Source organism: Gopherus flavomarginatus, chromosome 3, assembly GCF_025201925.1.
Source record: "Gopherus flavomarginatus isolate rGopFla2 chromosome 3, rGopFla2.mat.asm, whole genome shotgun sequence".
NCBI lineage: Eukaryota > Metazoa > Chordata > Testudines > Testudinidae > Gopherus > Gopherus flavomarginatus.
Genome location: NC_066619.1, coordinates 676,377 through 699,840, shown reverse-complemented (window position 1 = coordinate 699,840; position 23,464 = coordinate 676,377). Strand labels below are relative to the sequence as shown.

Genomic DNA, 23,464 nt, shown 5'->3' with positions numbered 1-23,464 from the left:
GGCTGTGCTGGGCAGGGAGGGGGTGGGAGGGACTGAGTGGGGTGGGGTGGGGCGAGGTGGGGCAGGGCGGGGGCAGGCTGTGCAGAGTGGGCTGGGTGGGGCTGGGAGAGGTGGGGCAGGGTGGGCCGGGCAGGGGCAGGCTGGGCGAGGTGGGAGGGGTAAGGGTGGGGCGGGGTCTCTTGGGGGTTTTTGGGACACAACCAATGGGGGCGCCGCGGCTCCTGCCTGCAGGGTCCTGTCCAGCCCCAGGTGCACCCGGCGCTAGGACCCCGTCGCCTCCGCGAGGGCGGGTCTGTGTCGCTGCTTGGTCCCACTCCTGCTGGGCGGGGTCTTGCCCACAACCAAGATGGCGCCTGGTTGGCGACACTCGGGTGGGACGTGGCGGTGCGAGTGCGCCGGCGCGGCGCTACCACAGAGCGTCAGCACAGAGCGTCTCCCTAAAGGCGGGGGGCGTCGCTCCGTCTTTCCCTCCTAGCGAGTCTCGTCCGGAGCAGCGCCGCAGCGGGACCCGGCTGGCGCCCCAGGTAGGCCCGGGCGGGGTCAGGCCCGGGGCGTCGGGACCCGGCCGGGGGCGGGGGCTGGTGCGCGGCAGCCTGAGGGGGAGGCCAGGCGGGGGGAGAGGGAAGCTGGTCTAGGGGGGAGGCCAGGCGTGGGGGGGGGGGCGGCTAGTCTGGGGAGGGGGGGAGGCCAGGCGTGGGGGGGTGGGTTGGGGGGGGGAGGCCAGGGGTGGGTGGGTTGGGTGGTTGTGGGGGAGGCCAGGCGGGGGTGGGGGGGGAGGCCAGGGGTGGGTGGGTTGGGTGGTTGTGGGGGGGAGGCCAGGGGTGGGTGGGTTGGGTAGTTGTGGGGGAGGCCAGGCGTGGGTGGGGGGGTGGGTTGGGGGGGGAGGCCAGGCGTGGGTGGGGGGGTGGGTTGGGGGGGGAGGCCAGGCGTGGGTGGGGGGGTGGGTTGGGGGGGGAGGCCAGGCGTGGGTGGGGGGGTGGGTTGGGGGGGGAGGCCAGGCGTGGGGGGGTTGGGGGGGAGGCCAGGCGTGGGTGGTGTGTGTGTCCGACCACACGAGGTTTGCAGAGCGCAGGCGACACGCGTTGCAGGGGGATGATAAATCAGTGACACTGCGAGCCGAGCCCTGAGACCAGCTGACTCAGTAACTTGCGGGCGGAGAGGATGGGAGCCGCTGTGGGAGAAGGCGAGGTACCCTGCTGCTGACCCCCAAGCTGCTTTTCCCTGCTGTTGCTCCCAGACTACCTGTCTGCCAGGCTGTGTCACTAACGAATTTCCCAGCCTGGTGGCTGGGATTGGCTCGTTTTACTGACACAGCACAGCGGGACAAATGCCTTCAGCAGATACCATCCTCCCTGCCTGTCATTTCTGCTTCTGGACTTCCCCCGAAACTCTGACAGTTGCATGAACAGTGAGCAAAGGGGCCTCTGGCCCCAGTGTGGAGATGGGCTCCTATGCCGCCTCTTCCTCTCTGCCGCCCACTTACTACTCTTTGGAAGTTGAAGCTGTTGCTTCCCGTTTCAGCTTCTCAGCCATAGCTTGCTGCTTTCTCCCTGTGGGATGAGCAGGCAGCTGTAGCGTGAAGTTTCTCTGCGTTTCAACCCAGCCCTTCCTCAGTGATGGCTCTGCTCAGTTGCTCAGACTGAGTCCAGTTCTCTTGCCATCTGTTAATTACAGTAACATTTGCATTAGCAGGCCTTGCTGCAGGATGTAGTGGTTAGTAGGAAACTTGCAAAAGCTGAAATCTCTAGCCTCTTCAGTTTCTGCAGAATCTGAGCTTTCATTTAACACCCCCTTCCCCGCCCCCAACATACACATTCTAGCCTGTCTCCATATGCACTTGGGTGCCTGAGGCAGCCTCTGATGGTTCCCCAAGCAGGCAGCCTCAGAGTGAGATTAACAAAGCCCAGGGCAGTTTCAGGGCTGCTCTTTGGGTTCCCGTGGACAGGGGTCAGCTGGCGAGTAAGTTGATAGCTCTGGCTGTGCCACTCAGGCTTCCCCAACCAGCAGTGTGACAGTGGTATCTGCAGTGAGGGGGACCCAGGAATGGAGGCTGGGGGAATAGCAGAGTAGTGGGGATGTCCCCTTGGAGCAGCCAGTTGGCGGGGGGAACAGCTCCTTTCTGTCAGGAGCTGGTGGTGAGGAGGAGGGGAGCTTTGAGTTGATCAGTCCCCTTCTAGCCAGAGATGAATCTGAAAGCTGCTTCCAGATAGAGTCCAGCTGTAACATGTGCTAGGACTCACTGCACCTGGGGCAAGGGGTTGTGCTCTTACACCTCTCCTTGTTGGTGTCTCCGTGGATCTGTTAGCCCCGTGGAATAACTTTGTTGCTGGCTTCCCTCAATTGTGCAGCCTGTCCCTCTCTGTCTGGCTGCAGTAGTGGCAGTGTTGGGTTGGTGGCAGGGCTTTGGAGCGGAGCAGAGCAGAGCTGGAGCGCGGAGCAGCTCTGGAGCAGTGGAGCTGCAGGTTTTTGCCTGGAGCTGGACTGGAGCCAGAGCACAGCTCCAGAGCCCTGTTTGTGGGCTTCCCTTCTGTATCAGGTTCTTGCAGGGGCCATGCTCCTGGGGGGCCCACCAGATTGCTGAATCTGCTGTCCAGGGAAAGGCCAAGGCTTCTCTCCTGGGCTGTAGGAGGAGGACTGGGGTTTATTCCCCCTCCCTGTCTGGTTCCTGCTCTGCTGCTGTCTCGGCTGGGCTGAGTCAGACTCTGCTCACTGTTACTCAGGCTGGAGGAGCTGAGGCTATGAGGAGCTGAACTCTGATTGTGTGCACTGAGGTGGGGTGGGGATTGCTGCCTCCTGCCAGGAAATGCAACACAGAGGCTGCCTCATTCATCTGTCTGCAGCTCCCGCTAGAGCTCAATAACACCCCTCTCTCCAACTCCCCCCCCCCGCCCCACATCCCTCTTCTGGGAGCACAGTCCAGGGGGCAGCAGAAGTTACCCTCTCCTCCCTGTACAGGCTTCTGCACAGGCTTGTGAAGGCAGCTCTACTGGAAGTGTTGCCTGCAACTTCTGTCTCCGTCATGCTGCTGATTCCATGCCTGTAGGGCAGGGTTTTGTGGAACAGGTTTGTCTGCTGCAGCGGTGCCAGAAGAGGAGGGGATAGGGCAGCTGAAATGGCCTGGGAGGTGATAGCTGTCCTCAGAGGGAGTCCTGCAGCTTGCATGAGCATGCACAATGTGGATGCTTAGGGGAGGCTCCTTTGGGGTGTGTGTGGGGAATGGGAGCAGAGTTCTGGGGAAACTCGTACTAACTTTGGCATGCAAAGTGCAGAACCTTTCCCAGAGCTGCTGGCAGTAGGAGAGTGTGTGGGCAGGTTGTGGTGGGGCACTGTGCCTCAAGGAATGTCTTAACATTAATGCCCATTGCATGTGGGGAGATGACTGTCCCCTGCTTCTCTGGGGCATTCAGCTGAGAACTGGATACTGGATGCTGTGTGTGTTTGTGTCCTGACCCAGCTTTTATCTGTTGGATGGGAACACTGGGTTGCCTTTCTGTCTTGGTTCCCCTGCTGGCTGAGTTGAAGCTGCTGCTGCAGCTCTCTGGGGTGAGGCCTGGGTGTGTAGTACTTCGGGTCCACTCTAATGATGTGTGTAGTGGGTTGCTGATGGTCTCCAGCATGTGTGGGTGGGGGGTGTATGCATGCTGTGGGGAGGGGCATTGCCTGGTTCAGCTGGGCCAATCTCAGAAACAGTGCCTGGGTCACTTTGCCCTCCAATTCTGCACCTTTTCTTGTTAGGGGGCATCATTTCTGAATGACCCTTGAGTACTCAGGGAGGGAGCAGTGGCTTTTTTCCTGGGAGGGGTGTAGAGTAAGGAGAAGTGGTGTGGGAACATGGTTACAAAGGTGGTAATGGGTTATGTGCTGGCTCTGGGGGTAACTCTGCCTCTTCATCCCTGAACTCAGCCCCAGCTGGTCGTTGTTTTGAGCACTTGAGTGATGTAACTGTTTCTGGCTAAATATGTGATTAATGGATGTGCATGAATGATCTAATTGGGCAGCGGGGCCAGGCAGCTGTGGTGAGCTAGGCACTTTCCATCTTTAGTAATTCTTGTGCCCTGTGACTTTTCCTCCAGGTTCCTCGCTCCCTCCCCCGAGTTCATAGCTCTGCACTGGATAAGGCTTCCTGGGCACATTCCAGATGCTGAGCTGTAAGACCACTGGGGTTTACTCCACACCTCCTAGGAAATCTCTCGCCTGCAGGTATCTCCTGGTGACAGGCTGGATGGCCTGCAGTGTTTGGTCTGCAGCCATGTTTCCCCCTCCCTGTGGCGTGCCTGGCCTGCTGCTGGCATGGATAAATTGGGTCACTGAGCTAATGAACCTGTATATTTCTGAGCACTGTCATCACTTCCTGCCAGGGATTGCAGGGTGGGGATTTTAATGGGGCACCCACTTCCCGTAGGGCTTTAGTACTGGAGCGAGTTCATCCTGAATCCATCCCTGCTGGCAAGTGTCTCATCTTGGGCACTGATTTCTCCCACCATAGGGACTCCACACCCTCTCTTGGCAGCAGTAGGCTTCTGAGAGATACAGAGTTTCTTTGCTGAAGGCAGCTTCCTTGGCTGCATCAGCTGGTGACTCCCTGGAGATGTCCCAGGGCCCCTGGAGCTGCTCTCTCAGTGGTGAGGTAGGAAAACTTATCTCTGCACAAAGAGCAGTGGGGAGGGACCCAGACTGCCCTGGAGAGACTGTGGGGTGGGTCCCTGTTGTACAGAGCCCCCAAGGGACAGCATCTCCTCTACACGCTGCTGTTTCGATGGAGGTGGGGTGAGAGGGTTTAGTGATGAATTGAGACATTAAAACTTAACTGTAGGAATCTTCCTGAAAGGAAGGTGGTTGATGCCCCAAACTGAGGAGCCAGTTACGCCTCCCAAATGTGCTCTTATAGCCTTGATTTGCTGCACAGGATTTGACAGGGTCCCTAGCTTATTACAGTTACTCATAGACTTTAGGGTCAGAAGGGACCAATGTGATCATCTAGTCTGACCCCCTGCACAAAGCAGGCCACAGAACTTCACCCATCCACTTCTATAACAAACCCCTAACCTATGTCCAAGTTACTGAAGTCTTCAAATTGTGGTTTGAAGACCTCAAGCTGCAGAGAATCCACCAGCAAGTGACCCGTGCCCCATGCTGCAGAGGAAGGCGAAAAACCTCCAGGGCCTCTGCCAATCTGCCCCAGAGGAAAATTCCTTCCCGACCCCAAATATGGCGATCAGCTAAACCCTGAGCATGTGGGCAAGACTCACCAGCCAGCACTCAGGAAAGAATTCTCTGCAGTAACTCAGATCCCATCCCATCCAACATCATACTGTGAATGATAGACCCTGGGCCCAGGTGATGTGCATCTCAAGGGAAAGGCCTGAGGTTGTCAAAGTGGTGGATGTTATTTCCATGTGGGAGGGCCAGGGCAGACATGTCCATCTGTCACTAACCAGCCCCTGCCCAGGAAGATGCTGGCTGGAATAGCAAAGGCAAACTTGCAGACATTTGCTCTTCTCTGTTGTACATGGATGTGGTTAGTTCAGCCAGCTGCTATCACCCTGCTCAAAGTCCCCAGAACTGCTGTCACACCTAGGCACAATCTGCCTCCCCAGCTCCCTCAGGGTACTCGGTAAAGCTGGCCTTGCAGGGGCCCCCTGTGCTATTTCAGGCATCCTGCACTGGCAGTTATGGGGAAGCTACCAGGGTTACAGCTCTACTGGTGAGAGTGTAAGCGCTAATGGGAATAACAGGCGTTTTTACCAATCCAAGCAGCATCAGGCAGTGTGGTGATAAACACTGGTGGCTAGTGTACATGGGCATGCCCACTATTCCTAGCACCAGGGCTAGTGCAGAAATGGGAGAGGGGCTCTCTGCATCACTGCATACTGGTGAAATTGAGTGAGCTGACTGCTATCCAGGGCAAGGCATGTTCAGCACGGTCACTTAGGAAATGACTGCGCTGCAATCAGAGGTGCTTTTGTAGCACATGTAGGCATACCTGAGCTAGCTGTCATCTCAGTATCACAAGTACTAATACCAGCAAAACTGGCAGCATGGACTTCGGGGTGAGCTAGCCACTGGAGTAAGTACCCAGGGTCACGGGTGGGCTTGCGCTGAACTCCGTGCTGCTGAAACTTCACTGCTGTTAGTATTCAGGGCAGCTAGCTTCAAGCCAGTTTGCGTGTGTCTACATGTGCTGCATTCATACCTCCCGTCGCAGCATAGGCAATCCCTAGTTCAGGGCTTCATTGTGATTATGCTGACTGGTTAGTCCTGGTCAACATCATGAGAGTTTGTGATGGAGTATGCCACACCACAGTGTACACCATTTGAATTGAATTTAGTGATCACATGTTCAGAGAGGATGCATGCAATCAGTTTAATTCCCAGCTGCTGAGATTTGGTGCATCACTATTTACATCTTCCAGGCAGGCTCTGTTCAGCTGGTTTGCACAGTGATCCTGAGTGTGATGGAGATGAGGGAAGGATGAGCTTCCAACACCGCCCATAGCTATAGCTTGTCGTGGCACCAAGCATCTCTAGAGGTTCCTAGCCCCAGCAGGAGAAGCACCTTTGGCTCTTGTGCCAGGACTCAAGGATGTCTGCGCTTCCTGGTGCATTTTCCAAATAGCCACTCAGCCCTTTGCACAAATATCCAGATATTCAGGTGGAAACTGGATTCCATGTGCACTTTGAAAATTGCACTTTGGGGATGGAGATCCTAGTTTTGGAGGGGGTTCAGCCTAACAGATCAGCCACCAAAACAAGGGCTGGAATGAAGGGACTCCCATTGCTGTTCACCTCAGTGTCACCTCCACCTGACTGTCTGGAGCTCACATCTACCCTGCTGTGGGATCAGAACAAAGGCCCTGCTTGCTCCTGTGAGACTGAGGGCTGCACTGAGCATGTTTGACAGCTGCGTCCCCTCTGGTAAAGTCTTGAGAAGCTATTATCCTTCCTCTGCAGGACTGTCAAGGAGGGCAGCCTGCCCCTACTTCTGACATGCAGGGGGTCCAGAGCTCTCTAGATAGTCCCATCTTGGCTACACATTGTTACGCAAGCCCATACAGTCAGCACTTGTGGGCCCGTGCTGGTGGTGCCCATTCCCTCGTGGAAATGCAGCAGGAACCAGAAGAGTGGGGAGGAGGGAGGCTGATGGCACAAACCTGAAGAAATTCAGCCTGTTACTGGGGAAGCCTCCGCGGCTGCTAGAGAGAGGCTCAGCCCCAAGCCTGCTGAAGATGAGGAGAGGGCCTGTCATTGGGCTAAGGGCCTTCCCAGGGTGGTCAGGTATCTTGCTAGTGCCATGAGTTGAGAGTCACAAGTGTGAAATCCAGGGATGGCAGTGGCAGCAGGTCTGTGTCTGGGATGGGAAGGGTTAATTTCCATAAAGAACAATAGCAGCATCTGTGTGGGTACTCGGCAGGATACAGCGTGACATCCGACATGGGTGCGCAGGCTGGCCTAACCCAGGGTCAGGAGGAAGTAGCACACAGCTGCATGTCAGAGGGGCTGCCTTCCTCAGAAGCCCTCCGCTGCTCTTGATGCTAGGCTGGCCATAGGTCTAATCCTGTGTGGCAGGTCCCGTCGCGTGGATGGATGCAGCCTCAGGTGGTGGTGGAAAGTGAAGAGTCTCACCCTTTGGTTGAAGACCACCTAGGTGCTCTGATCCTGGTGAGGCTGGGGTCTCATACATGGGCCATGGGCAGGGAGAGCCTGGACTCCCACCTCTGGCTCAGAAATGCCATCTTGGGAAAGCAGGATGCAGAAAGGTCCATGTTGCTCTTGGTCCCAGATGGGGATGGCAGCTGTTTTAAATATGCAGTCAGTTGTCTGGTGTGGCTTTGATCCCCCATTCCCTAGTAAGTGGAGATGGCCTGATGAAAAGAGCAAGGAGAACCTGGGAGGTGGGGCTCAGGTGGGAAGGGTCTTGTCTTGCCTTTAGGGCTGCTCTAATGGGACATCCGTTTGGGGCTCAGGCTGCTCTTGGTGTTCGCTTTTCTCGGGGTCTGACATACTCTGCTGTTTGGAGCCAATTCATAGAATCATAGGATTAGGGGTGTAAGACGCCTCAGGAGGTCATCTCGTCCCACCCCCTGCTCAAAGCAGGGCCAACTCCAAATCAATTACAGCTGCCCAGCTCCGCAGGAGGCGCACTTCTGTCCCATGCATGGTGCACTGGCACCTTGGGGGTTATTTATAGCTAGCACTGTCAGTGCCCCTTTCCCAGCCTGGCAGCGTTTCTGTTTAGGCCTTTGGAGGGCTGGGGGCTTGAGGGAAGGTGGCTGCAGGGAGGAGGGTGCCAGAAGCAGGTCATTTTGGAATATGATCTAAACGCTGTAAATGATCTGGGTATTCTGCAGTACGCTCACCATTGTTTGTGGGTATTTTGCTAGCACCAGCAGAGTCATCTTCTCCTGCGTGTGAGGTACTAGCCTTGTGACTGGCCCAAGGTCACACCAGGAGTCCGTAGCAGAGCCTGGTATAGGACCCCAATTTCTGGGCTCTGCTCCAGTGCCCTGGCTCTGCTGCCTGAGTGCCAGTCTTCTCCCCCACCCCTTTGCTTTGAAGCTGGGGGAAGGAGGGGACATTAGAACTTCCCTCCCCTTTGCCTAGCTACAGGACAGGATTGCTGGCTGTGGAGAGCCAAACTTGCTGGATTCCTGCCCTGCCGAGCCCAGGGGGCAGGGGCTGGCTCTCAGTGCAGGGTCAGGGGCTGGGATTCACTTCCACAGTGGGAGCCAGGCTGGCCTTCCCTGCAGCCATGTCTCCTCCCTGGTCTTGGCGTGCAAGGGGGGACTGGGGTTGCCGCAGGACTGGCCTGGCGGTGGGGCTGGCTGGAGCTCTGACAGCCCAGGACAAAAGGCTGATTGTGCCCAGAGGAGAGAGCACGTAACTCCAGTTCTCCCCCATCAACTGGGGTGTGTCTGTCACACTTGTGGTCTGAAGTAGGTGCTCTGGCCAGAGCTGTTGTCACCCCGGACAGAATGCAAATGTAACCCAGAAAAAGGGGAAATGCAGTGCTGGTTCCTGTGCTGCAGTCACAGGGAGAAAAGGCTGTGAGCTGTCCTGCACCCACAGCCTGTGACGGTGCTGGCTGCTCCCATGGGCCTTTTTTAGAGACTGATGGACAGTTGAGGGGGCATCCTTCTAAAGAACAAGCCTGTCCCTGCCTGGGTGTGAGGAGCAGAGTGCCTCATGGAGAGCCCAGGAACCCTTCCCCCCCCCCCTCCCCCGCCATGGGATGTCTGGGTGGGGCACTTAGAGGACATTTTTGACTCTGTTCCTTCTGTAATTCATCTCATGACTTTCCAGTTCCGCTCTGCTGTCTCCTCTCTGTCCCCTGCCATGACGCCTTGCTCAGTGAGCTCCCTGGGGCCTGGCTGCCTATCCAGTGGCCGTTTCCTTGGCCCTTTAAATCCGCCCAGCAGGATGTTTAAATGCTTGGACTATGGCTTCATCGCTGTCTGTTAATTCCATATTTGGTAGCAGTCATTGTTTACTCCTTGTCTCCTCTCCCCCTTTCTTGTCCTTGCTGGGGAAGGGAGTAGGGGGAGGGGACATTTTTTCAGAGTCATTAATGTTGGTGAGTCGGCTGGTTTCCTGATATAGGGGCTGGAGGAACCTGGAAGGGTGAGAGAGGAAACAGAAGGGATTCCAATAGCAGAGGGAAAACAGATTGCTCTAGAGCAGTGGTTCCCAAACTTTAACTGCCTGTGAATCCCTTTCACTACACATCAAGTCTCGCGAACCCCCTCTTAAAAATGAATATTTCCAGGGATTTTCTCCTGTACTTGAGTATAAATTATAAAAGCAGTGATCTTGGAAATATAAAATTTGTTTTTATGACATGCTTTTTACACACTATTTATTATTATTTATCATTACAGTATTTTTATTACATTATGAAAACGGCGACACTCTCCCATGATCTCAATCTAGAGCAGGAATCGGCAACCTTTCAGAAGTGATGTGCTGAGTCTTCATTTATTCACTCTAATTTAAGGTTTTGTGTGCCAGTAATACATTTTAACATTTTTAGAGGGTCTCTTTCTATAAGTCTATAATATATAACTAAACTATTGTATGTAAAGTAAAGTTTTAAAAATGTTTAAGAAGCTTCATTTAAAATTAAATTAAAATGCAGAGCCCCTTGGACTGGTGGCCAGGACCTGGGCACCATGAGTGCCACTGAAAATCAGCTCATATGCCACGTTTTCATGCTTGCCATAGATTGCCTACCCCTGCTCTAGAGTAACAGCTCTGAACTGGCGGCTGCTTCCAGCAAGAGGCTTGTCGAAGATAGAACCAGATGGAGCTGTGGCTTGTAGAATATATCTTGGGCTGAGAAATAGTGTGTTGGCTGGAGGGAGTTGGGGGTGAATGGGTCCTTTGCCCCTGTTCCCAGTGCCATTAAGGATATAATTTCATTTTTTGGTGTGGGGGGAGTAGGGAAGTCTCCGACTCCTAGGGAACTCCATCTTCCCCTTCCAGATGCCACTCACTGGGCTTCGTTCCTGCTTTGCCTTGCACCTACATGGGCCTTGTAAGGCCACTGCCTCTGGGTGGCATCTGCCTGGAGCCAAAGGCACCCCTTCCCAGTAGGCCACCTCTCCAGCTGCCCCAGAGTGGCTGAGTGGGGTCCTGGGTAGGAGGACCCCTTCAGCAGGATGCACCCCTTACTGCCTGACGCGACTGAGGAGGGGTGCTTTGAAACACTCTGTTGGGCCCAGCTGGCCATGTGCTGAGTGAGGGTGGAGCTTGGAGAGAGGCAGGTAGGTAGCCAAGCCTGTTGAGGGAGGGAGCATGCTGAGTGCTCTAATACCAGAGACCTGTGCCCCATTAGCCAGGGGAGTGTTAGCAGTGACACCTGCTACCGCTAACAACTTCATTGTGATGGCCTGTAGGGGAAAGGCTTCTTCCCTGGCTGGCCTGACTCCTGGCCCAGGGTATGCACAGGGCTCTGTCTCCCACAGCCCGCTGCCAGGCTTGCTGAACAGATTCTGAGGGTATGTCTATACTACTCGGCGGGCGGGGGCTGATCCAGTGTGGGTTCGATTTATCATGTCTAGTCTGGATGTGATAAATCCACCCCCGAGTTTGCTCCCATCAACTCCTGTACTCCACTGTGAGAGGCGCAGGCGGAGTCGACGGGGAAGCGGCAGCAGTCGACTCACGGTAGTGAAGACACTGCAGTGAGTAGATCTGAGTACGTCGACTTCAGCTGTGTGAGTAACGTAGCTGAACTTAGATCGATTCCCCCTTCCCCCCTAGTGTAGACCAGGCCTGAGAGTTAAGCAATGGCTAATGGGTGAAGAGTGGAGTGGCTAAGTGATAGAAATGCCTGAGCCAGGCCTGTGGGATTCAGTCTGGATGTGGTAAGGCAAGGCGCAGACCCCTCTGCTTGTTTGCAGCTTGCACTGACCGCTGCTTTGTGCTTGCCTTATTAGTGTTTTGGCTTTAAAAAAATAAGGGAGGGGGTTGGAGAATAGGATGGAGAATATCTTATTGCCCTTATATAAATCCATAGTATGCCCGCATCTTGAACACTGTGTAAAGACGTGGTCTCCTCATCTCAAAAAAGATATACTGACACTAAAAAAGTTCAGAAAAGGGCAACTACAATGATTAGGGGTTTCGAGAGGGTCCCATATGAGGAGAGATTAGAGGCTAGGACTCTTCAGCTTGGAAAAGAGGAGACTAAGAGGGAATATGATAGAGGTATATAAAATCATGAGTGGTGTGGAGAGAGTGAATAAGGAAAAGTTATTTACTTGTGCTCATAATATAAGAACTAGGGGTCACCAAATGAAATGAATAGGCAGCAGGTTTAAAACCAATAAAAGGAAGTTCTTCTTCATGCAGCGCACAGTCAGCCTGTGGAGGAGGTTGTGAAAGCTAGGACTATAACAGAGTTTAAAAGAGAGCTAGATAAATTCATGGAGGTTAAGTCCATTAATGGCTATTAGTCATGATGGGTAAGGAATGGTGTCCCTAGCCTCTGTTTGTCAGAGGGTGGAAATGGATGGCAGGAGCGAGATCATTTGATCATTACCTGTTAGGTTCACTCCCTCTGGGGCACTTGGCATTAGCCGCTTTTGGCAGACAGATACTGGGCTGGATGGACCTTGGTCTGACCCAGTACGGCTGTTCTTATTTTCTCTGGGCAGCATGAGCCTAGTGCAGCTCCTAGGTGTCCTGGTGTTGGAAGGGAGTGGGGATCCCTTTGTCATGTGCTTCCTGAGCTCCCCCATGCTGTTCTGAGTGGGAGGGCTCTAGTACACCCAAGTCCTGGTCTGCCCCTCTTCTGACTGGGTGCTAGCTAGTTCCTGCCAGCAATGGGCAGATGCACAGGCCCTGTGAACCCTGCTCCCCTGTGCCTCGCTGTGTTCTGGGTTTCCTGCGCTTTCCCTAGCCAGAGCAGGGCACTGACAGACACAGGATTGTTCAGCAGCCTCACCTGTCTGGTTATACTTCTCTCTTCAGCAGAATGCTTTAGCCCTTGCAAGCCACTCTCAAGGTCTCCTGTGCTCTGCTCTCTCTTCCCTACCCTCCTTTGCATAGGTACCCTTGGGATGCTTTTCTCCCCAGCTGCATGCTGAGCCATGGCTGTGTGTACAGCCTGCTGGGAGGAAGCATGAAGCACAGCTGCTGGGGGTTCTCTACCCTCGGAGCTGGTTGGGAAGCTGCCTCTGTAGAGAGCTCCTATGATTATCCATCTCCCTGACGTCTCTGACTCCAGCCACAAATACTCTTGGAGCAGGCACTGGAATGTGAGCCTGTCAGCAGAGCGCAGGCTCCCTGCATGTCTCCTACAGTGAGTCCCAAAGCCGCTCTGGGGGGGAGGGGTCTGATACATGGGGGTGGCAGGAGAAGCTGTTCTGAGCTGTCACTTGTGCTGCTCGGAAATAGCCAGGCACCCAAATGAAGGGGATCTGGGAGTGTGGCATGAATGTATTTGGGCTGCTTGTACTGTGGGGCACTAAGACACCCCGGCTGGGAGTGGGGCTAGGGTGCTGAACACCATACAAAGATAGTCTGTGGCCTGGAGCGTGTGCTCTGAAGGAGGCAGCGGGGGAGACAGCTGAGGGTGGCAACAGGCACAGGTCTTGATAGTCCCATTTCTAATGCGTGCGTGTTTACACCCTCACACAGGCACTACTTCTTTTAGGGTTAGTCGTGGTGGACTAGCACCCACGGCTGTGATCAGGGACCCACTGGGCTGGCCGCTGAACAGACAGTGAGACCATCCCTGCTTCAGAGAGCTCAATTTAAGTCATGATGAGTGTTACAGCCAAAGGAGGTCAGAGTGGAACAGGTCCTTGCACAGATTAGCTGGGGACCTGCTCTGTCATTTTCATTTGTCTTTTGAATGAGAGATAAGTAAATGAAGTAGCCATTGCAGCAAAGAATCCTGTGGCACCTTATAGACTAACAGACGTTTTGGAGCATGAGCTTTCGTGGGTGAATACATCTGAGGAAGTGGGTATTCACCCACGAAAGCTCATGCTCCAAAACGTCTGTTAGTCTATAAGGTGCCACAGGATTCTTTGCTGCTTTTACAGATCCAGACTAACACGGCTACCCCTCTGATACTTGACACGATTTTATAGCGACAGTCCTGATATTTGGGGCTTTTTCTTACATAGGCTCCTATTACCCCTCCACCCCCTGTGCCGATTTTTCACATTTGCTGTCTGGTCACCCTACATGAGAGGAGAATGCAACAGAAATAAGGTACAGTTTTTGCACAGTGAGACTAACCATTGGAGCCAACTACTTCTCCTGGGGGCGTTCTGCACCAAAACATTAAAAATTCTGCACCAAAAACTAAAAATTCTGTGAACAATATTTTAAAATTCTGCATATTTTTTGTCAAAATAACACTATATAATCGTACTAGTTTCAATTATTTTGGTAATTTATTTCAAAATACCTGTCACCAAGTATGTTTATAACAATATAGAGACACACACAATTTCCCCCATGATTAGGGCCCTACCAAATTCATGGTCTGTTTTGGTCAATTTCACGGTCATAGTATTTAAAAAACAATAAATTTCATGATTTCAGCTATTTAAAGCTGAAATTTCATGGTGTTGTAATTATAGGAGTCCTCACCCAAAAAGGAGTCTTGTGGGAGCGGTTGCAAGGTATGGTGTTGCCACCCTTCTGCTCTGCTGGCTGCAGAGCTGAGCCCCTGGTCAGCAGCTGCCACTCTCCGGCCGTCCAGCTCTGAAGGAAGCAGCGCAGAAGCAAGAGTGGGGACGTGGTATGGTATTGCCACCCTTAACTTCTGTGCTGCTGCTGGCGGGACAGCCAACAGCTACTGCTCTCAGGCCGCCCAGCTCTGAAGGCAGCACAGAACTAAGGGTAGCAATACCTTGACAACCGCCCCCATAACCTTTTGTCCTCGCCCCCCCCCCCCCGCAGCTAGCTTTTGGGTCAGGACCCCCAATTTGAGAAACACTGGTCTCCCCTGTGAAATCTGCATAGTATAGCATAAAGGCACATGAAAACATTCTCTGACAACCCAGACTGGGACAGTGCCTCCGATTTGTTACCTAAAGAATGGCTCAGGTGTGGGAATCTCCCCCACGTGCTCTGCAGTGGAGACTGATTCAAAGAATTCATTCAGCTTCTCTGCAATGGCCTTGCCTTCCTTGAGTGCTCTTTGGACACCTCGCTTGTCCAGTGACCCCACTCGTTTTGTCAGGCTTCTTGCTTCTGATGTACTTACAATTTTTTTTGCTATTAGTTTGTCTTTTTGCTCGTGGTGTACCGTGCACATAAAATGGAGGTGTTCATTGTATGTATACCTTCTACCACTCTATCTACAGAGGCTATCAACATTGTGGCTCTGCCGATGAGTGTGTAGTTCTTGGCAGTTACAAGCCACGTCTATGTTCACTGAGTGTGTCTGCTGTGCTTATAAAAAGCTCTGATTAGACAAGGGAGCCAGGCTATTTAGTCTGTAACTGTGCAGTCTGTCAGATAACTTCCTGTAAAGAGAGTTCTAGCCATTTGTGCTCTTTTTTCACCCATCCAAACAAGAGTTGGGAAAGAACGTTCCAGAGCTGTGTCTTTTCCATGTAATTCAGGGTTTTCACAAGATAATCTGGTATTTTGCCTTCCATGGGAGTTAATACACTAAAATAGTGAAATAAATGACTTGATGGTTTGTATTCATTTATTGTGCAATGGAGCTGGGTGTGCCTGTAGACAAACAATCCAACTACAATGTTAGTTTATTTTTTTCATCTAAACCCTACCCCAGTGTCCTTGTCTGCTTTAGGAGACACCTAAAAATATATCCTCCACATTTTGTTCCCAGAAGCCTTGAAATGTTCTAGGTGCTTTCCAAATTGAAAAGATGATACCTAGGAACAGTAGACTGAACAGCAGTAGAACATCCAATCAGTCAGTTGGGGAAGATGGAAGTGGCAGTGCCCAAAGTAGCCAGCAGTTCGGTAACACTTCCTTTTTCCTTTGAGGTATGCAGACTATACCCAGTCATTCATTGGCCTTGCTCATATCATACACTTCAGGGTTCTGCAGCCTTCATATTCACTATGTGACTAGCCATTTGGCAAAACTTCGCGTTCCATTGCAAAGACAAAATTGAAGAAATTCCAGAACCAAAGATTTAAAGAACTTTGAATAAGAAATTCACTAAATGTTTAATTGCACCTATATGTCTGACAATGAGAGAGTTGTAGTTAGTGCTCCTCAAACAACCTTAACTCTGCTGCTGTGTCCCCTCCCAGCCCAGCCACGGCCTGTGAGCCAGCAACATCGCTCTGGCCCCCCGCCACTTTCCCCTTGAAGCAGTTGCAGTATAGGCTTCAGACTCTCAAAAACAGAGGTTTGATGTGAGGAAACAAGTCCTACGACTTGTGATTTGCTTCAGAAGCATTGTTACTTCTCAGACATGAAGTAGTTACACACATTGTCCCCAATGAAAAGCTTGCAGTTTTGTCAGTAAAACCCAAACAGTTTGCTAATTAGCTAGGCCTCTGTCACACTTTTATCTGCTCTTTTACCATGTTTTTTCTTTCAGCACCTAGCCCATTACAAAGTTTTGTCCAAACCCATCACGACTTTTAAAAAATTGACAAAATTCAGAGTTCTTTGACTTCTACAATTTCCCATGATTTTGATGCTATGAACTGTGACACCAGTTGCTTCATAAAGATAGGTTGGATGTGATGGGATCCCCAGAGTACAACTTGGAGCTGTGGGAACGCTGTGCCCCCTTTACGCTCCAGCCTGGGCTGTCTTGCAATGCTATGCCAGTGACAAGCAGCATATGGAGACCCCACCCAGCTAAGAACATAAGAACGGCCGTACCGGGTCAGACCAAAGGTCCATCTAGCCCAGTATCTGTCTACCGACAGTGGCCAATGCCAGGTACCCCAGAGGGTGTGAACTTAACAGGCAATGATCAAGTGATCTCTCTCCTGCCATCCATCTCCATCCTCTGATGAACAGAGGCTAGGGACACCATTCTTCACCCTTCCTGGCTAACAGCCATTTATGGACTTAGCCACCATGAATTTATCCAGTTCCCTTTTAAACATTGTTATAGTCCCAGCTTTCACAACCTCCTCAGGTAAGGAGTTCCACAAGTTGACTGTGCGCTGTGTGAAGAAGAACTTCCTTTTATTTGTTTTAAACCTGCTACCTATTAATTTCATTTGGTGACCCCTAGTTCTTGTATTATGGAAATAAGTAAATAACTTTTCCTTATCCACTTTCTCCACATCACTCATGATTTTATAGACCTCTATCATATCCCACCTTAGTCTCCTCTTTTCCAAGCTGAAGAAACCTAGCCTCTTTAATCTTCCCTCGTATGGGACCCTCTCCAACCCCCTAATCATTTTAGTTGCCCTTTTCTGAACCTTTTCTAGTGCTAGAATATCTTTTTTGAGGTGAGGAGACCACATCTGTACACAGTATTTGAGATGTGGGCGTACCATGGATTTATATAAGGGCAAATAATATATTCTTATTCTCTATCCCCTTTTTAATGATTCCTAACATCCTGTTTGCTTTTTTGACCGCCTCTGTGCACTGCGTAGACATCTTCAGAGAACTATCCACTATGATGCCAAGATCTTTTTCCTGACTTGTTGTGGCTAAATTAGCTCCCATCATATTGCATGGATAGTTGGGGTTATTTTTTCCAGTGTGCATTACTTTACATTTATCCACATTAAATTTCATTTGCCATTTTGTTGCCCAATCACTTAGTTTTGTGAGATCTTTGTGAAGTTCTTCACAGTCTGCTTTGGTCTTAACTATCTTGAGTAGTTTAGTGTCATCTGCAAACTTTGCCAGCTCACTGTTTACCTCTTTCTCCAGATCATTTAAGAATAAATTGAATAGGATTGGTCCTAGGATGACCCTTGAGGAACACCACTAGTTAGCCCTCTCCATTCTGAGAATTTACCATTATTCCTGCCCTTTGTTCCCTGTCTTTTAACCAGTTCTCAATCCATGAAAGGACCTTCCCTTTTATCTCATGACAGCTTAATTTACGTAAGAGCCTTTGGTGAGGGATCTTGTCAAAGGCTTTCTGGAAATCTAAATACACTATGTCCACTGGATCCCCCTTGTCCACATGTTTGTTGACCCCTTCAAAGAACTCTAATAGATTAGTAAGACACGATTTCCTTTTACAGAAACTATGTTGACTATTGCTCAACAGTTTGTTTTTCTATGTGTCTGACAATTTTATTCTTAGCTATTGTTTCGACTAATTTGCCCGGTACCGACGTTAGACTTACCGGTCTGTAATTGACGGGATCACCTCTAGAGCCCTTTTTAAATATTGGCATTACATTAGCTAACTTCCAGTCATTGGGTACCAAAGCCGATTTAAGGGACAGGTTACAAACCTTAGTTAATAGTTCCACAACTTCACATGTGAGTTCTTTCAGAACTCTTGGGTGAATGTCATCTGGTCCCGATGACTTGTTAATGTTGAGTTTATCAATTAATTCCAAAACCTCCTCTAGTGACACTTCAACCTGTGACAATTCCTCAGATTTGTCACCTACAAAAGCCAGTTCAGGTTTGGGAATCTCCCTAACATCCTCAGCCGTGAAGAGTGAAGCAAAGAATCCATTTAGTTTCTCCACAATGACTTTATTGTCTTTAAGCGCTCCTTTTGTATCTCAATCGTCAAGGGACCCCACTGGTTGTTTAGCAGGCTTCCTGCTTCTGATGTACTTAAACATTTTATTACCTTTGGAGTTTTTGATTAGCTGTTCTTCAAACTCCTCTGTGGCTTTTCTTATTACACTCTTGCACTAAAGCTGGCAGTGTTTGTGCGCCTTTCTATTTGCCTCAGTAGGATTTGACTTCCACTTTTTAAAGGAAGTCTTTTTCTCTCTCACTGCTTCTTTTACATGGTGGTTAAGCCACGGTGGCTCTTTTTTAGTTCTTTTACTGTGTTTCTTAATTTGGGGTATACATTGAAGTTGGGCCTCTATTATGGTGTCTTTAAAAAGGGCCCATGCAACTTGCAGGGATTTCACTTTAGTCACTGTACCTAAGTTGCCTCAGTGCGCTCTAAGCCAGTCATAAATTATACAGAGAGGCACCAGCAACTAACTGCAGAAATATACCATCTTACCCTGCTCAAGACAGTGTAAACTCACTAATTAGTTAAAGTCCAACGAAAGGTAGGGAAGTGCAACCACTCTTTTTAACCTGAGCTGAGATTCTCTAAGCACGTCAGCCAAAAACCACCCTGTTTTAGGTACAGTAACTCCTCACTTAGTCGTCCCGGTTAAAGTTTTGTTACGTGGCTGATCAATTAGAGGACATGCTCGTTTAAAGTTGTGCAATGCTCTCTTATAATGTTGTTTGGCAGCCGCCTGCTTTGTCCACTCCTTGCAGGAAGAGTAGCCCGTTGCTGCTAGCTGGTGGGGGCTTGGCACCAGTGTGGACCGGCAGCCCCCACATCAGCTCCCCTAAGTTCCCTGTGCAGCAGCCACCCAGCAGACTATCAATTGCCAGGCAGTTCAGCTGTCCCTCCCACCACTGCCCTGTGCTGCTCCAGCCCTCTGCCTTGGAGCTGCTCCTGGGAGCCTCCTGCTTGCTGTGCAGGGGGAGGGGAAGAGGAGTGCTAATGTCAGGGTGCCCACTCCTTGCCCTCTGCTCCTGTACCACATCTCCACAGAGTGTGGCTGGAGGAGGGACACGACGGCTCAGTACTGAGGGAGCTTGGTGGTAGCAGCTGCTCTCTCAACTTGCAGATCTACTTAAAAAGGCAATGTACTTGGAGTCGGGTCAGCATACTTAAAGGGGCAATGCGCATCTCTCTCTCTCTGTCTGTCTCTTCACCACACAGGATGTGTCCATCTGTCTGCCATGCTGTCTTCCTTCCATCCATTCATGCTGCCTTGTAGAGTGTGAGGCTACATTAACAACATGTTAACCCTTGAGGGCTCAGCCAAGTGCTGGTTCATCATTTAGCAGTAAGGCATTCCCTAGGAAATATCCCACCCTCGTCCACCCTCTAACTCCACCACCTCAACCAAGCTTCACAATCATCAGTGCTGTGTACAGTATTAAATTGTTTGTTTAAAGTTATACTGTGTGTGTGTGTGTGTGTGTGTGTGTGTATGTATGTATAATATTCTTTTGTCTGGTGAAGAAAATTTCCCTGAAACCTAACCCCCCCATTTACATTAATTCTTATGGGGAAATTATATTAGCTTAACATCATTTTGCTTAAAGTTGCATTTTTCAGGAACATAACTACAACGTTAAGGAGTTACTGTAAAATATAAAACCAATTCACTACAGAAGGATTAAGTGATTATAAGTATGGACAGATCAAAGTTGGTTACATAAATAAAATCAGAGTCTAAATTCTACAGACTAAGCAAGATTTGAATCAAGCAGTTTCTCACCCCACTAGATGTTCCAGGCAGTTGACAGTTCTTATTACACAGGCAGAGTTTCCTTCCCACCCTGGTACCAGTCTCCCCATTTCAGTCTGTCTTCCAAATCATCTTCCAGGTGTTAAGATGGGAGAGGAGAGAGGCCCTGTGGTGATGCCATCGATCCTCATTTATACTTTCTCTCCAGCTGCTAGAAAGACCCTTGCTGTGACGTGTGGGTTAGGTAGCCCCCAATCATAGAATCAAAGAAGATTTGGGTTGGGAGAGACCTCAGGATGTCATCTAGTCCACCCCTTTGCTCAAAGCAGGACCAATCCCCAACTGAATCATCTCATTGAGGAGTATCAGGGAGAGTGGATTCTTCTTGGTGGGCCGTCAATGTCTGTCGGCTGGTGCTGATGTAAATCTGCCTTGTCAGTTACTCCTTTGTTGCCACTGAAAGGCTAGCTGTGGGCACTTCCCATGTATTACATACTTCAGTACCAAACTTATAGCAACACTTCATAACTTCAGAGAGAAGGGTGGCACACAATTCAACAGGATAGTAATGGTCAGCAGATCACGACTTCTCAAATGATACCTCACAAGGTATACTTTGTACCCAACATATCAGTCATATCCCAGTGGTGCATATGGGAGTTCCAGGGTGCTTTTTTGAGGTACAGTGTTACATTGGGGTTCTAATTTCTAGAGCTTCAATTTTAGTAAGTGCTAGGAGAGAAGGAAGGAGCTCAAGATTATGTTCCTTCCACTAGGTTTCAGTCTTTCCTCCCTCTTCAGGGCTCCGCACATGTCCGTTTATCCTGGGATGGTTCCAGTTTTGTTAGCTAGAGCAAGCCTGATTCCTGTGGCAAATTGTAGTGGTGTGCTAGCGTCATCCACCTACAATTGCTCAAGTCTTGCTGAAAGCTCCTTCGGTTGCTTTTGTAGATGTAGAGCCTCTCTGTAGAATCCCTGGGTGTGTAAAACTCATGCTGTGTTCGATCAAAGTCCTTCCCTCTCTGGGTGCATCATTGCATCATGTCTCATGTTCAGTCATCCATCTTGGGCCAAAGCTACAAGTTAACGCTTTAAATATTTTAATCTTTCCTCACTTGCAGGATGTAGTAGAGAGACTGCTGGCTTAGGTCTGTCTGGAGAGAGAGATTCCAGGCGTGGTGGTTCTGTCATGTCTTAACTGCTTGTTTAGTGCTGTGCTGAAGGTGGTGATCTTAGCATAAAAGCACATATGTATCTGATCCAGCTGAAGTTTTAGATGTTGGGTGTTCCCCTGAGGTACAGAGTGTCACACTAGCAGCCCCATGTTCATTCTTGTAAAATGATTCTGTGGTATCCAATGCAAAGTTTGTCATGTCCAGTGTCTTTGGGAGGCTCATGATGTACTGAGCATTGTAACAGTGATGATATAGTAATGTTATGGGTTATAATTTCATGTATGTAGTCATGAGGCTGAAAATATATCCTCATGACTTAAAGCAAGCCCAGACAGAAACTCTCCAAGAGCAGAGAGGCAATTCACACCTCATCAAGGCAGGTATAGGACAAACCCAGCCGTGCCTCACAAGAACAAAAGATGCTGGCCTAGGCAGCAACAAAAGAATCTGTTAGACTCTCCAGGGAGTCACCCCCCCTTCCTTTGGTCAGTTTGGGACTGTGATGAGGCAATGCTCACCTGACCGACAGGGTTGGGGGGCAAAGCCAAGAGGGAAGAAAGGACATCATAAAAGGGAGACATTTGCCATTCTCTCTCTCTCTCTCTCTTCCACCTCCATCTACAGACATCCCCACCAAGCGACTGAAACTCTGAACAAAGGGGAGAACCTGGCTGAAGGGCAGCCAGCCAGCCTGTAGTGAGAAGGATATAAGTTAGTAAGGCCACTGAAAGTGTTAAGATCAGCTTAAATGTGTTTTGCTTTTATTTCATTTGACCAAATTCGACTTGTTATGCTTTGACTTGTAACCACTTAAAATCTGTCTTTATAGTTAATATGTATGTTCTACCTGAAGCAGTATATTTGGTTTGAAGTATCAGAGGCTCCCCTTGGGATAACAAGCCTGGTGCATATCAGTTTCTTTGTTAAATTGATGAACTCATATAAGCTTCAGTGCCCACCACACCCTGCAAAATGGTGTTGTGTTTGGGACTGGAGACGTTGGCTAGTGTCATTCACTTACAAGTAGCTGGGAGCGATTTATATGCCAGAGGCTGTGTGTGAGCAGCCCAGGAGTAGAGGTTCTCCCAGCAGAGCAGGGTAAGTCTGGCTCCCAGAGTCAGGGATTGGAGTGGCGCAGCAGATCACCAGTCTAGATAACACCAGAGGGGAATGTCACAGTTAATTAATTTTTTATGGCATAACCACCTGCAAAGCTTGTCGGTTCTGGGCAGTCTTGGCAGAATAGAGATGGCTCCTGAAGGAGTGGATGTTGGTGAGCTCCAAGAAGGCCTGGAATAGGGGCTTAAATCACCTGTTAGCAATTTTCATTGGTCGTGGTGAAATGCAGGTTCTCTCTGAAGGAATCATCTGCCTCACCAGTGCTTTGCTCTCCCACTTGTCTGCTCTCTGGCCCCAGAGCTGTTGGGCCTGTTTGCCTGGGAGCAGAAACATTGTATTGCTCCTTCTCCTGTAGAGCTCTTGGGGATAGCCACTCCTCCTTTTCCTGGAAGCCTGTTCCCTGCTGGCAGCACACGTTCTGCTGCACTTGCTTGGTTCTTTGTCTCTGTGCATCAGTCCCTCGCGCTCCAGGTGCCTAGACATTGACAGTGCAGAGAGATGAGATCCTTAGGCAGCCCCAGCTACAGGCTGGTATTGTCTTTTCTGCCTCTGGCAGTGGTGCAATGCAACCTGTAGTGGGTTAGCAGTAGGTCCTCCCTCTCTGGCTCGGTGGGAGGCTCCTCCACCTCACTCCATCAGTGAGCGTTGCCCGTGGTCAGGGAATTAGCAGAGCCATAGATAGTTTAAGGCTCTGGCCCTTAGGCGTGGCAGAGCTGCAAAGGCGTATGGCTCAGGCCATTGGCAGGGCACAGCACCAAACAGTCTCAAAGCTTCTGGCCCTCAGGCAGGGTCAGAGTTGCAATTAGTCCCGGGCTCAAGCAGGGCAGGGCACCAAACAGTCTGTGGGCTCAGGAGGGGATTTCTCTGACCTCTGAGGCAGGGCAGAGCAGTAACCAGTCTATTGCCTGATGTCTTGGCTCAGGTAGATGGCAGACAAATGCAGGCCTTGTGGCCTGAGGTGGAGAGGCTTCCACCCAGGGATGAGATGGCAGCAGGTAGGGGGATCTGGACCTACCCAACTCCACCGGGTCCCAGCCCAGGGCCCTAATGGTGGCAGACTGTTTTGCTACTGGGTTAGCAGGGAGTCCAGCTGCAACATGACTGGGTTTCTGGCAGCAACACAGCTAGGTGGGGGTTGGCTGTCCTGGGCCACTTTCTCCCCTCCCTTCAGGGTGTACCTGGATCCATGGGGGTCCTCTGTTTCTTCGGGGTAGGGAGCCAGTGACGGTCCCAGCATCTCGTCAGTGCCTCGGTTGGCTGGTGGCTCTAACAGCTCTGGCCAGTCCT

General features: G+C 50.7%; 1 protein-coding gene across 2 annotated transcripts in view; it reads left to right on the top strand.

Annotated features, from left to right (window-relative positions):
- The first annotated feature begins 409 nt into the window (after positions 1 to 409).
- TLN1 (talin 1) overlaps positions 410 to 23,464 on the top strand; it is a 192,949-nt gene continuing 169,894 nt past the window's right edge. The window contains exon 1 of one of the 2 annotated variants that reach the window (XM_050943517.1): positions 410 to 524. The gene's annotated coding sequence lies outside the window, so the exon portion shown is untranslated. Of the gene's footprint in view, positions 525 to 2,978; positions 3,064 to 23,464 lie in introns of those variants that run through there. The other variant, XM_050943519.1, reaches the window with a different exon arrangement.